Source organism: Triticum aestivum, chromosome 4B, assembly GCF_018294505.1.
Source record: "Triticum aestivum cultivar Chinese Spring chromosome 4B, IWGSC CS RefSeq v2.1, whole genome shotgun sequence".
Taxonomy (NCBI): Eukaryota; Viridiplantae; Streptophyta; class Magnoliopsida; order Poales; family Poaceae; genus Triticum; species Triticum aestivum.
In genome coordinates, this window is record NC_057804.1 from 598,543,440 (window position 1) to 598,556,507 (window position 13,068).

Consider the following 13,068-nt stretch of genomic DNA (forward strand, 5'->3'; position numbering starts at 1 on the left):
CAGAAGGAGGCGGAGTGCTATAGCTGTGAGACATGCCAGAGACTATCCGGAAGAAGGGTGAGACTGTTGGGTTTCGTAGTAATTTCAAAAAATTTCCTACGCACACGCAAGATCATGTGATGCATAGCAACGAGAGGGAGAGTATTGTCTACGTACCCAACGCAGACCGACTGCGGAAGCGATGACACGACGTAGAGGAAGTAGTCGTACGTCTTCATGATCCAACCGATCAAGCACCGAAACTACGACACCTCCGAGTTCGAGCACACTTTCAGCTCGATGACGATCCCCGGACTCCGATCCAGCAAAGTGTCGGGGAAGAGTTCCGTCAGCACGACGGCGTGGTGATGATCTTGATGAACTACAGCAGCAGGGCTTCGCCTAAACACCGCTACAGTATTATCGAGGAATATGGTGGCAGGGGGCACCGCACACGGCTAAGGAACAGATCACGTGGATCAACTTGTGTCTTCTAGGGTGCCTCTACCTCAGTATATAAAGGCGCCAAGGGGGGAGAGGGGCGCCGGCCAGGGAGAGAGGTGCAGGAGGAGTCCTACTCCTTCCGGGAGTAGGACTCCCCCCCAATCCTATTCCAACTAGGATTCCCCGAGGGGGAAAGAGGGAGAGGGGTGGCCGGCCACCTCTCCTAGTCCTAATAGGACTAGAGGAGGGGGGAGGTGCGCAGCCCCCTTGGGCTGCCCCTTTCTCCTTTCCACTAAGGCCCATGAAGGCCCATATGGCTCCCGGGGGTTCCGGTAACCCGGTAAAATCCCGATTTCACCCGGAACACTTCCGATGTCCAAACATAGGCTTTCAATATATCAATCTTTACGTCTCGACCATTTCGAGACTCCTCGTCATGTCCGTGATCACATCCGGGACTCCGAACAACCTTCGGTACATCAAAATGCATAAACTCATAATGAAACTGTCATCGTAACCTTAAGCGTGCGGACCCTACGGGTTCGAGAACAATGTAGACATGACCGAGACACGTCTTCGGTCAATAACCAATAGCGGGACCTGGATGCCCATATTGGCTCCTACATATTCTACGAAGATCTTTATCGGTCAGACCGCATAACAACATACGTTGTTCCCTTTGTCATCGGTATGTTACTTGCCCGAGATTCGATCGTCGGTATCCAATACCTAGTTCAATCTCGTTACCGGCAAGTCTCTTTACTCGTTCCATAATACATCATCTCACAACTAACATATTAGTTGTAATGCTTGCAAGGCTTATGTGATGTGTATTACCGAGAGGGCCCAGAGATACCTCTCCGACAATCGGAGTGACAAATCCTAATCTCGAAATACGCCAACCCAACATCTACCTTTGGAGACACCTGTAATGCTCCTTTATAATCACCCAGTTACGTTGTGACGTTTGGTAGCACCCAAAGTGTTCCTCCGGTAAACGGGAGCTGCATAATCTCATAGTCATAAGAACATGTATAAGTCATGAAGAAAGCAATAGCAACATACTAAACGATCGGGTGCTAAGCTAATAGAATGGGTCATGTCAATCAGATCATTCGACTAATGATGTGACCTCGTTAATCAAATAACAACTCATTGTTCATGGTTAGGAAACATAACCATCTTTGATTAACGAGCTAGTCAAGTAGAGGCATACTAGTGACACTTTGTTTGTCTATGTATTCACACATGTATTATGTTTCCGGTTAATACAATTCTAGCATGAATAATAAACATTTATCATGATTATAAGGAAATAAATAATAACTTTATTATTGCCTCTAGGGCATATTTCCTTCAGTCTCCCACTTGCACTAGAGTCAATAATCTAGATTACACTGTAATGATTCTAACACCCATGGAGCTTTGGTGCTGATCATGTTTTGGTCGTGGAAGAGGCTTAGTCAACGGGTCTGCAACATTCAGATCCGTATGTATCTTGCAAATCTCTATGTCTCCCACCTGGACTAGATCCTGGATGGAATTGAAGCGTCTCTTGATGTGTTTGGTCCTTTTGTGAAATCTGGATTCCTTTGCCAAGGCAATTGCACCAGTGTTGTCACAAAAGATTTTCATTGGACCCGATGCACTAGGTATGACACCTAGATCGGATATGAACTCCTTCATCCAGACTCCTTCATTTGCTGCTTCCGAAGCAGCTATGTACTCCGCTTCACATGTAGATCCCTCTACGACGCTTTGTTTAGAACTGCACCAACTGACAGCTCCACCGTTTAATGTAAACACGTATCCGGTTTGCGATTTAGAATCGTCCAGATCAGTGTCAAAGCTTGCATCAACGTAACCTTTTACGGTGAGCTCTTTGTCACCTCCATATACGAGAAACATATCCTTAGTCCTTTTCAGGTATTTCAGGATGTTCTTGACCGCTGTCCAGTGATCCATTCCTGGATTACTTTGGTACCTCCCTGCTAAACTTATAGCAAGGCACACATCAGGTCTGGTACACAGCATTGCATACATGATAGAGCCTATGGCTGATGCATAGGGAACATCTTTCATATTCTCTCTATCTTCTACAGTGGTCGGGCATTGAGTCTTACTCAACTTCACACCTTGTAACACAGGCAAGAATCCTTTCTTTGCTTGATCCATTTTGAACTTCTTCAAAATTTTGTCAAGGTATGTGCTTTGTGAAAGTCCAATTAAGCGTCTTGATCTATCTCTATAGATCTTAATGCCTAATATGTAAGCAGCTTCACCGAGGTCTTTCATTGAAAAACTTTTATTCAAGTATCCCTTTATGCTATCCAGAAATTCTATATCATTTCCAATTAGTAATATGTCATCCACATATAATATCAGAAATGCTACAGAGCTCCCACTCACTTTCTTGTAAATACAGGCTTCTCCGAAAGTCTGTATAAAACTAAATGCTTTGATCACACTATCAAAACGTTTATTCCAACTCTGAGAGGCTTGCACCAGTCCATAAATGGATCGCTGGAGTTTGCACACTTTGTTAGCTCCCTTTGGATCGACAAAACCTTCTGGTTGCATCATGTACAACTCTTCTTCCAGAAATCCATTCAGGAATGCAGTTTTTACATCCATCTGCCAAATTTCATAATCATAAAATGCGGCAATTGGTAACATGATTCGGACGGACTTAAGCATCGCTACAGGTGAGAAGGTCTCATCGTAGTCAATCCCTTGAACTTGTCGAAAACCTTTCGCGACAAGTCGAGCTTTGTAGACAGTAACATTACCATCAGCGTCAGTCTTCTTCTTGAAGATCCATTTATTCTCAATTGCTTGCCGATCATCAGGCAAGTCAACCAAAGTCCATACTTTGTCTCATACATGGATCCCATCTCAGATTTCATGGCTTCAAGCCACTTTGCGGAATCTGGGCTCACCATCGCTTCTTCATAGTTCGTAGGTTCATCATGATCTAGTAGCATGACTTCCAGAACTGGATTACCATACCACTCTGGTGCGGATCTTACTCTGGTTGATCTACGAGGTTCAGTAGTGTCTTGTTCTGAAGTTTCATGATCATTATCATTAACTTCCTCACTTATTGGTGTAGGTGTCGCAGAAACAATTTTCCGTGATGTACTACTTTCCAACAAGGGAGTAGGTACAATTACCTCGTCAAGTTCTACTTTCCTCCCACTCACTTCTTTCGAGAGAAACTCCTTCTCAAGAAAGTTTCCGAATTTAGCAACAAAAGTCTTGCTTTCGGATCTGTGATAGAAGGTGTATCCAATAGTTTCCTTTGGATATCCTATGAAGACACATTTCTCCGATTTGGGTTCGAGCTTATCAGGTTGAAGCTTTTTCACATAAGCATCGCAGCCCCAAACTTTCAGAAACGACAACTTTGGTTTCTTGCCAAACCATAGTTCATAAGGCGTCGTATCAACGTATTTTGATGGTGCCCTATTTAACGTGAATGCGGCCGTCTCTAAAGCATAACCCCAAAATGATAGCGGTAAATCAGTAAGAGACATCATAGATCGCACCATATCTAGTAAAGTACGATTATGACGTTCGGACACACCATTACGCTGTGGTGTTCCGGGTGGCGTGAGTTGCGAAACTATTCCACAGTTTTTCAAATGTACACCAAACTCGTAACTCAAATATTCTCCTCCACGATCAGATCGTAGAAACTTTATTTTCTTGTTACGATGATTTTCAACTTCACTCTGAAATTCTTTGAACTTTTCAAATGTTTCAGATTTATGTTTCATTAAGTAGATATACCCATATCTGCTTAAATCATCTGTGAAGGTGAGAAAATAACGATATCCGCCACGAGCCTCAATATTCATCGGACCACATACATCGGTATGTATGATTTCCAACAAATCTGTTGCTCTCTCCATAGTACCGGAGAACGGTGTTTCAGTCATCTTGCCCATGAGGCATGGTTCGCAAGTACCAAGTGATTCATAATCAAGTGGTTCCAAAAGTCCATCAGTATGAAGTTTCTTCATGCGCTTTATACCGATATGACCTAAACGACAGTGCCACAAATAAGTTGCACTTTCATTATCAACTCTGCATCTTTTGGCTTCAACATTATGAATATGTGTATTACTACTATCGAGATTCAATAAGAATAGACCACTCTTCAAGGGTGCATGATCATAAAAGATATTACTCATATAAATAGAACAATCATTATTCTCTGATTTAAATGAATAACCGTCTCGCATCAAACAAGATCCAGATATAATGTTCATGCTTAACGCTGGCACCAAATAACAATTATTTAGGTCTAATATTAATCCCGAAGGTAGATGTAGAGGTAGCGTGCCGACCGCGATCACATCGACTTTGGAACCGTTTCCCACGCGCATCGTCACCTCGTCCTTAGCCAATCTTCGCTTAATCCGTAGCCCCTGTTTCGAGTTGCAAATATTAGCAACAGAACCAGTATCAAATACCCAGGTGCTACTGCGAGCATTAGTAAGGTACACATCAATAACATGTATATCACATATACCTTTGTTCACTTTGCCATCCTTCTTATCCGCCAAATACTTGGGGCAGTTCCGCTTCCAGTGACCAGTCTGCTTGCAGTAGAAGCACTCAGTTTCAGGCTTAGGTCCAGACTTGGGTTTCTTCTCTTGAGCAACAACTGGCTTGCCGTTCTTCTTGAAATTCCCCTTCTTCTTTCCTTTGCCCTTTTTCTTGAAACTAGTGGTCTTGTTGACCATCAACACTTGATGCTCTTTCTTGATTTCTACCTCCGCAGCTTTCAGCATCGCGAAGAGCTCGGGAATAGTCTTGTTCATCCCTTGCATATTATAGTTCATCACGAAGCTCTTGTAGCTTGGTGGCAGTGATTGGAGAATTCTATCAATGACGCAATCATCCGGAAGATTAACTCCCAATTGAATCAAGTGATTATTATACCCAGACATTTTGAGTATATGCTCACTAGCAGAACTGTTCTCCTCCATCTTGCAGCTATAGAACTTATTGGAGACTTCATATCTCTCAATTCGGGCATTTGCTTGAAATATTAACTTCAACTCCTGGAACATCTCATATGCTCCATGACGTTCAAAACGTCGTTGAAGTCCCGATTCTAAGCCGTAAAGCATGGCACACTGAACTATCGAGTAGTCATCAGCTTTGCTCTGCCAGACGTTCATAACATCTGGTGTTGCTCCAGCAGCAGGCCTGGCACCCAGCGGTGCTTCCAGGACGTAATTCTTCTGTGCAGCAATGAGGATAATCCTCAAGTTACGGACCCAGTCCGTGTAATTGCTACCATCATCTTTCAACTTTGCTTTCTCAAGGAACGCATTAAAATTCAACGGAACAACAGCACGAGCCATCTATCTACAATCAACATAAACAAGCAAGATACTATCAGGTACTAAGTTCATGATAAATTTAAGTTCAATTAATCATATTACTTAAGAACTCCCACTTAGATAGACATCCCTCTAATCCTCTAAGTGATCACGTGATCCAAATCAACTAAACCATGTCCGATCATCACGTGAGATGGAGTAGTTTCATCGGTGAACATCATTATGTTGATCATATCTACTATATGATTCACGCTCGACCTTTCGGACTCCGTGTTTCGAGGCCATATCTGTATATGCTTGGCTCGTCAAGTATAACCTGAGTATTCCGCATGCGCAACTGTTTTGCACCCGTTGTATTTGAACGTAGAGCCTATCACACCCGATCATCACGTGGTGTCTCAGCACGAAGAACTTTCGCAACGGTGCATACTCAGGGAGAACACTTCTTGATAATTTAGTGAGAGATCATCTTATAATGCTACCGTCAATCAAAGCAAGATAAGATGCATAAAAAGATAAACATCACATGCAATCAATATAAGTGATATGATATGGCCATCATCATCTTGTGCCTGTGATCTCCATCTCCGAAGCACCGTCATGATCACCATCGTCACCGGCGCGACACCTTGATCTCCATTGTAGCATCGTTGTCGTCTCGCTAATCTTATGCTTCCACGACTATCACTACCGTTTAGTAATAAGGTAAAGCATTACATCGCGATTGCATTGCATACAATAAAGCGACAACCATATGGCTCCTGCCAGTTGCCGATAACTTGGTTACAAAACATGATCATCTCATACAATAAAATTCAGCATCATGCCTTGACCATATCACATCACAACATGCCCTGCAAAAACAAGTTAGACGTCCTCTACTTTGTTGTTGCATGTTTTACGTGGCTGCTACGGGCTTAAGTAAGAACCAATCTCACCTACGCATCAAAACCACAACTATAGTTTGTCAAATAGACTCCGTTTTAACCTTCGCAAGGACCGGGCGTAGCCATACTTGGTTCAACTAAAGTTGGAGAGACAGTCGCCCGCAAGCCACCTGTGTGCAAAGCACGTCGGGAGAACCGGTCTCGCGTAAGCGTACGCGTAAGGTTGGTCCGGGTCGTCTCGTCCAACAATACCGCCGAACCAAAGTATGACATGCTGGTAGGTAGTATGACTTGTATCATCCACAACTCACTTGTGTTCTACTCGTGCATATAACATCAACATAAATAACCTAGGCTCGGATACCACTATTGGGTTTCGTAGTAATTTCAAAAAATTCCTACGCACACGCAAGATCATGTGATGCATAGCAACGAGAGGGAGAGTATTGTCTACGTACCCAACGCAGACCGACTCCGGAAGCGATGACACGACGTAGAGGAAGTAGTCGTACGTCTTCACGATCCAACCGATCAAGCACCGAAACTACGGCACCTCCGAGTTCGAGCACACGTTCAGCTCGATGACGATCCCCGGACTCCGATCCAGAAAAGTGTCGGGGAAGAGTTCCGTCAGCACGACGGCGTGGTGATGATCTTGATGAACTACAGCAGCAGGGCTTCGCCTAAACACCACTACAGTATTATCGAGGAATATGGTGGCAGGGGGCACCGCACACGGCTAAGGAACATATCACGTGGATCAACTTGTGTCTTCTAGGGTGCCTCTACCTCAGTATATAAAGGAGCCAAGGGGGGAGAGGGGCGCCGGCCAGGGAGAGAGGCGCAGGAGGAGTCCTACTCCTTCCGGGAGTAGGACTCCCCCCCCAATCCTATTCCAACTAGGATTCCCCGAGGGGGAAAGAGGGAGAGGGGTGGCCGGCCACCTCTCCTAGTCCTAATAGGACTAGAGGAGGGGGGAGGTGCGCAGCCCCCTTGGGCTGCCCCTTTCTCCTTTCCACTAAGGCCCATGAAGGCCCATATGGCTCCCGGGGGGTTCCGGTAACCTCCCGGTAACCCGGTAAAATCCCGATTTCACCCGGAACACTTCCTATGTCCAAACATAGGCTTCCAATATATCAATCTTTACGTCTCGACCATTTCGAGACTCCTCGTCATGTCCGTGATCACATTCGGGACTCCGAACAACCTTCGGTACATCAAAATGCATAAACTCATAATGAAACTGTCATCGTAACCTTAAGCGTGCGGACCCTACGGGTTCGAGAACAATGTAGACATGACCGAGACACGTCTCTGGTAAATAACCAATAGCGTGACCTGGATGCCCATATTGGCTCCTACATATTCTACGAAGATCTTTATCGGTCAGACCGCATAACAACATACGTTGTTCCCTTTGTCATCGGTATGTTATTTGCCCGAGATTCGATCATCGGTATCCAATACCTAGTTCAATCTCGTTACCGGCAAGTCTCTTTACTTGTTCCGTAATACATCATCTCACAACTAACATATTAGTTGTAATGCTTGCAAGGCTTATGTGATGTGTATTACCGAGAGGGCCCAGAGATACCTCTCCGACAATCGGAGTGACAAATCCTAATCTCGAAATATGCCAACCCAACATCTACCTTTGGAGACACCTGTAATGCTCCTTTATAATCACCCAGTTACGTTGTGACGTTTGGTAGCACCCAAAGTGTTCCTCCGGTAAACGGGAGTTGCATAATCTCATAGTCATAAGAACATGTATAAGTCATGAAGAAAGCAATAGCAACATACTAAACGATCGGGTGCTAAGCTAATGGAATGGGTCATGTCAATCAGATCATTCGACTAATGATGTGACCTCGTTAATCAAATAACAACTCATTGTTCATGGTTAGGAAACATAACCATCTTTGATTAACGAGCTAGTCAAGTAGAGGCATACTAGTGACACTTTGTTTGTCTATGTATTCACACATGTATTATGTTTCCGGTTAATACAATTCTAGCATGAATAATAAACATTTATCATGATTATAAGGAAATAAATAATAACTTTATTATTGCCTCTAGGGCATATTTCCTTCAGAGACAACTGCAAATTTGACTCAGGGTGATACAGAGCGACGGTGAAATTCCTTCAAGTTTCAGACAGATGGTCAAGAAAGAGCTGTGATGTTGAGTTCAGCTAACTCTTATATGTGGCGTCCAATACGTGAGTTGTTCACTTTCACGCAGACAGTGGTCAGTGTGTGATGGCGTTGAACGGATTCTCCAGAAGTTGGGAGCACGGACTAGAGTAACAAGGAACTTAATTTTGCTCGAGTGTTGACTGTGGTCAAGAAAAGGAGGGACTACAAGTTGCAGATGGAGTCACATGGAGTCTGGGAGTAGCAGCGGTGCTCATAGCGTAACTCAAGTCCAATGTACATGGAAGTTTGACGCATGGACAAATCCAGGGCGGTGGAGTATATTCGCCAAGGTGGAGTTTGTTAGAGTTGTGTCGAATATATTGTACAAGGTAGGTTACGATTGGACTTGTAGTAGTACTGTGTGTAGACAGGGTAGGAGTTGTGTCCTAATAGGACACCTGTATCCTAGACCTCTCATATATATCGGGGGTAGACACACGATGTAACCTATGCCAACATAATAGCACGGGCACGCGGGGGAGCCGGCGGCATGTGCCGGCGCCCGGGCGGCCGGGGTGCGGTATTGTAGCGGTGTCATGGGGAGGAGCGCCCGTAGTCATGCCCCGGGGATGTAGCCATATCGGTGAACCTCGTTAACAAATCTCGGTGTCGTGCCTCGTGTGATTGCTTGGTCCTTGGTAAATCGACGGAGCGCCTCGGATTTATTCTAACAGAGCGGATGGCTGGACGAGAGTCGTGGCCTCGGACGCCACCGCCCGGGAAGTGCTCTCCATGCACATCCGCCTGGATGCGGCCTGGACGTGCGCCAAAGCCGTCGTAGGCAGGGCGCCGCTAGAGTTGTCACGCGGGAGCGTGCTGATAACGTATTAGAATGAATCAAGTCTCTTCTTTATTAGATGCCATCTGCTATTTATACAAGGAAAAGGACACCACTGGAAAAGGTGTCTGTTCAGAGGAGGTGCCTATTCGGCGGGAACCGACGCGGCCGTTTTACAACGGCCTGCGGTTAGTACAAGCAGGGATTAATCCCATAATTAACACATGGTTAATTAATTCTAACAATAGTAAAGCTGCCATGTTTTGAATAATGAGATCTCCATGTTATTCATAATAAAATTGCCATGTGGAAAAGTAGGGAAAAAATCCCAAATTCGCCAAGAAAATTGATTAAAAATCCCATCGTTTGCCACAATAACATTACAAAATGACTTAAAATTGCCCTGTTTGAAAGACAAAAAGTTATGAATTATCCCCATCATGAGATTTTTCTTCTTCGGAAAATTTTGCCATGTGTACAAAATACCTTGGCGTGTGAACATTAAAAAAATTATAAATCTGGCGTGTTTTTTTTTTAATTGGCATGTACCTAAAAACAAAAAAAAGTTGCATATTTTTGCCACATAGTAAAAATGTGGAGTGTTTGGATAGGATTGTGTTGGCCTTTCTTTTATTTAGCAAACAACCTTTTTTTTCTGTTTTGCGAGGGTTTAGGAACTCAGACATGAGTAGCCAACATTGTAACGCCATGTGCGTATTTCTTTTCCATATGGGGAAGTAGTCTTCGGCCGTTGTTTGAGGAATTGTATTTTGGCTTATGGAGCGTTTGTTGGGCGGAGCGTGTGTAGCAAGGAACGTCGCCAACTTTTGGCTGAAGGAACCAGGCGTTTTGTTATATCCTTGTCGCCACACCATCTTCATCTCCATCCTTACTCACATTATTAATTCAATTCTATATATATACTACTCCCTCTCTAAAGAAATGATAATCCAACGTTCTTATGTTTCTTTATTTACGGAGGAACTACTACTTGCCAAACCGGTTAGTGTAAAAATAATCATCACTTTATATGTACAAGGTGATGTTTTGTTTATGGTATTTGCAAAGCTTTAATCATGGACACTCACAGATCCCTCCGTTCCTAAATATACAAAGTTTTAAGAGATTTCACTAGGAAACTACATACAGAGCAAAATGAGTGAATCCACATTCTAAAGTATGTCTATATTCATCCGGATGTAGTACCTCTTAAAAGACTTAAATTTAGGATTTCTTTTCTAACATACTATATTCTTTTGGCATACATTCCCCAAAAAGAGCGAATACCTCCATGCGACTGTACAGCAAAACACAGAATGGATGTATCTCACAAAAAAAAACTGAAAGTAATTGCAAGTTGTACCCTACTAGCACAGAATGAGAAAACACTACCCAAGATACATATCATTTAAAATCCATCAATAACACATCCAAACATAAAGGAGGATCCAAGAAATACATGGCAACATTTGATTCTAAACTGTTTGCCACGCCCCTAAGAAATACTCATCACAACAGCCTAGAGCTTGCTGATAAGTCTACTCATTAGAATCACGGAAACGAACCGGGGTCTCCAACACATTGGTGACCAGCTGGACCATCCACGGGTGACGCACCCGAAGCCAGGCAATGTCGCAATTATATTTGAGTACATGATCAGCAGTATCCTCTAGCACTAAGCTCAGCTCTTCGACTAAGGCTGAGACCAGATCCTCCTCGGCAAGCAATACGCCCAAGGCATCCTTAAAGCACTTACTCAGATGTAAGAGCGTAATTGCTGAGTTCTTCATGAGTAGGAGGGCTTCCAGGGCGCCCCGTTCCAGCTTGGCCTCCTGAACCATGAGCTGGGGCAACACATCATGCTCGAGCTTTTGGATTTCCAGCGACAAGCCTGCCACGACCGAGAGGGAATCCAGCTCCGGGCATGCCCAGGACCTCGACTCCATGATCAGCGGGCAGAGGAGTGCATACGACTTGCGCGCTATGCACACCGACTCCAGAGAGACAAGATTCACAAGCATGGACTTATTGGAGTGGCCCAGCTCATCGGCGCGAGCCTGCAGGTCTTGGATGTGGGCATGGGAGTGGATTTTGTAGACCATCATTTCCTTTTGCCGGACTGCAGCAGAAGAGTTGCTGCTACCAGCTGGTACAAACAGCACAAACAGAGGAGGATTTAATGTCAGGAAGAGACCATACAACACCAATCCAAGCTTCTACTTAATTAGTTAGGACAGCATCATATTTGCATTGTGCGACAGAATAGTTATTAATATGAAGTGAAAGCAATTCAACCATGTATACTGATAGGCAACTAAACAAAATGAATGAATAACCAAAACAGAAAAATAATTAACAGAGGGAATATAATATAATTTGGTTCAAAGTAGATAGAGATCCCATCATTCATTGTATTATTGTGAGCAAGAAAATTGCATCTCCAGAATTAATGCCTCACCATCAAAGGAAACAATAAACTAAACAGCTGGGAAATAAAAAATTGCATCCCATGTGCAAGGGCATAGTGAGGACAGAAAACCAAACCAGCATTTACAGTCCTCAAGAAGAAGACTAGAGATTGGTTGGCAAAAGATACATCATCATTGGCAAATATTAGTAACACATATAATAAATAAACCCAAACGATAACCAAATACCTATCCAAACAACAGAGCTGGAAAGCAGCACATACGACTACAACATTAATCAGCAGCTGCACGTCAAGTGCTGTGCATAAATATTTTAGGATCCCAAAAAATATTGTTACCTATCCAAACAGAGCTAGAACATGAATATGCAACAAATCTACTACGCTCAAACACAGTTGATAAATTTTTTTAACATTCTGGCATAAACTGAAATCAAACAACATAGCATGAACTCCATCCAAATTAATATTCGATTTCTAGCTTGATTTTGTTGTTTTTCCTCCTAATTCGAAATTTCCCCACCAAAAATAGCCAAAAATTTTATTTTTTTTGTGATTTGTTGGCATGATGAAGTTTTGTTTATTTTGATCCATGGATTTGCTTGGTTTCAAGTGGATCTAGCATTTCCCCAAGTTTCCCAATCTTTCATCCACAAAATCCCTCCAATTTTGCCCCAGAAATCATCAATTTCCGCCCAAAATCGCGACATGCACAATTGAGAAACCAAAATCTGAAGCAAACCCTAACTAAAACGTCAGATTGATTCCTTATTACGGATAATCGAACAAACCCTAACTAGGTGGTGTTACCAAACAAACCCTAACTAATTAATAATTAAATCCTATCCTAGTCGAGGTAGGTTCCTCATACGAATAGAATAGGATACAAGACGGCGCTGGCTGGATCCGAGACCTATGAACCCGCGCCGCGCCGCGCCTACCAACCACAATCGGAACGAGCAACTCCGGAGGGAGACCACGCTGGCTGGATCCG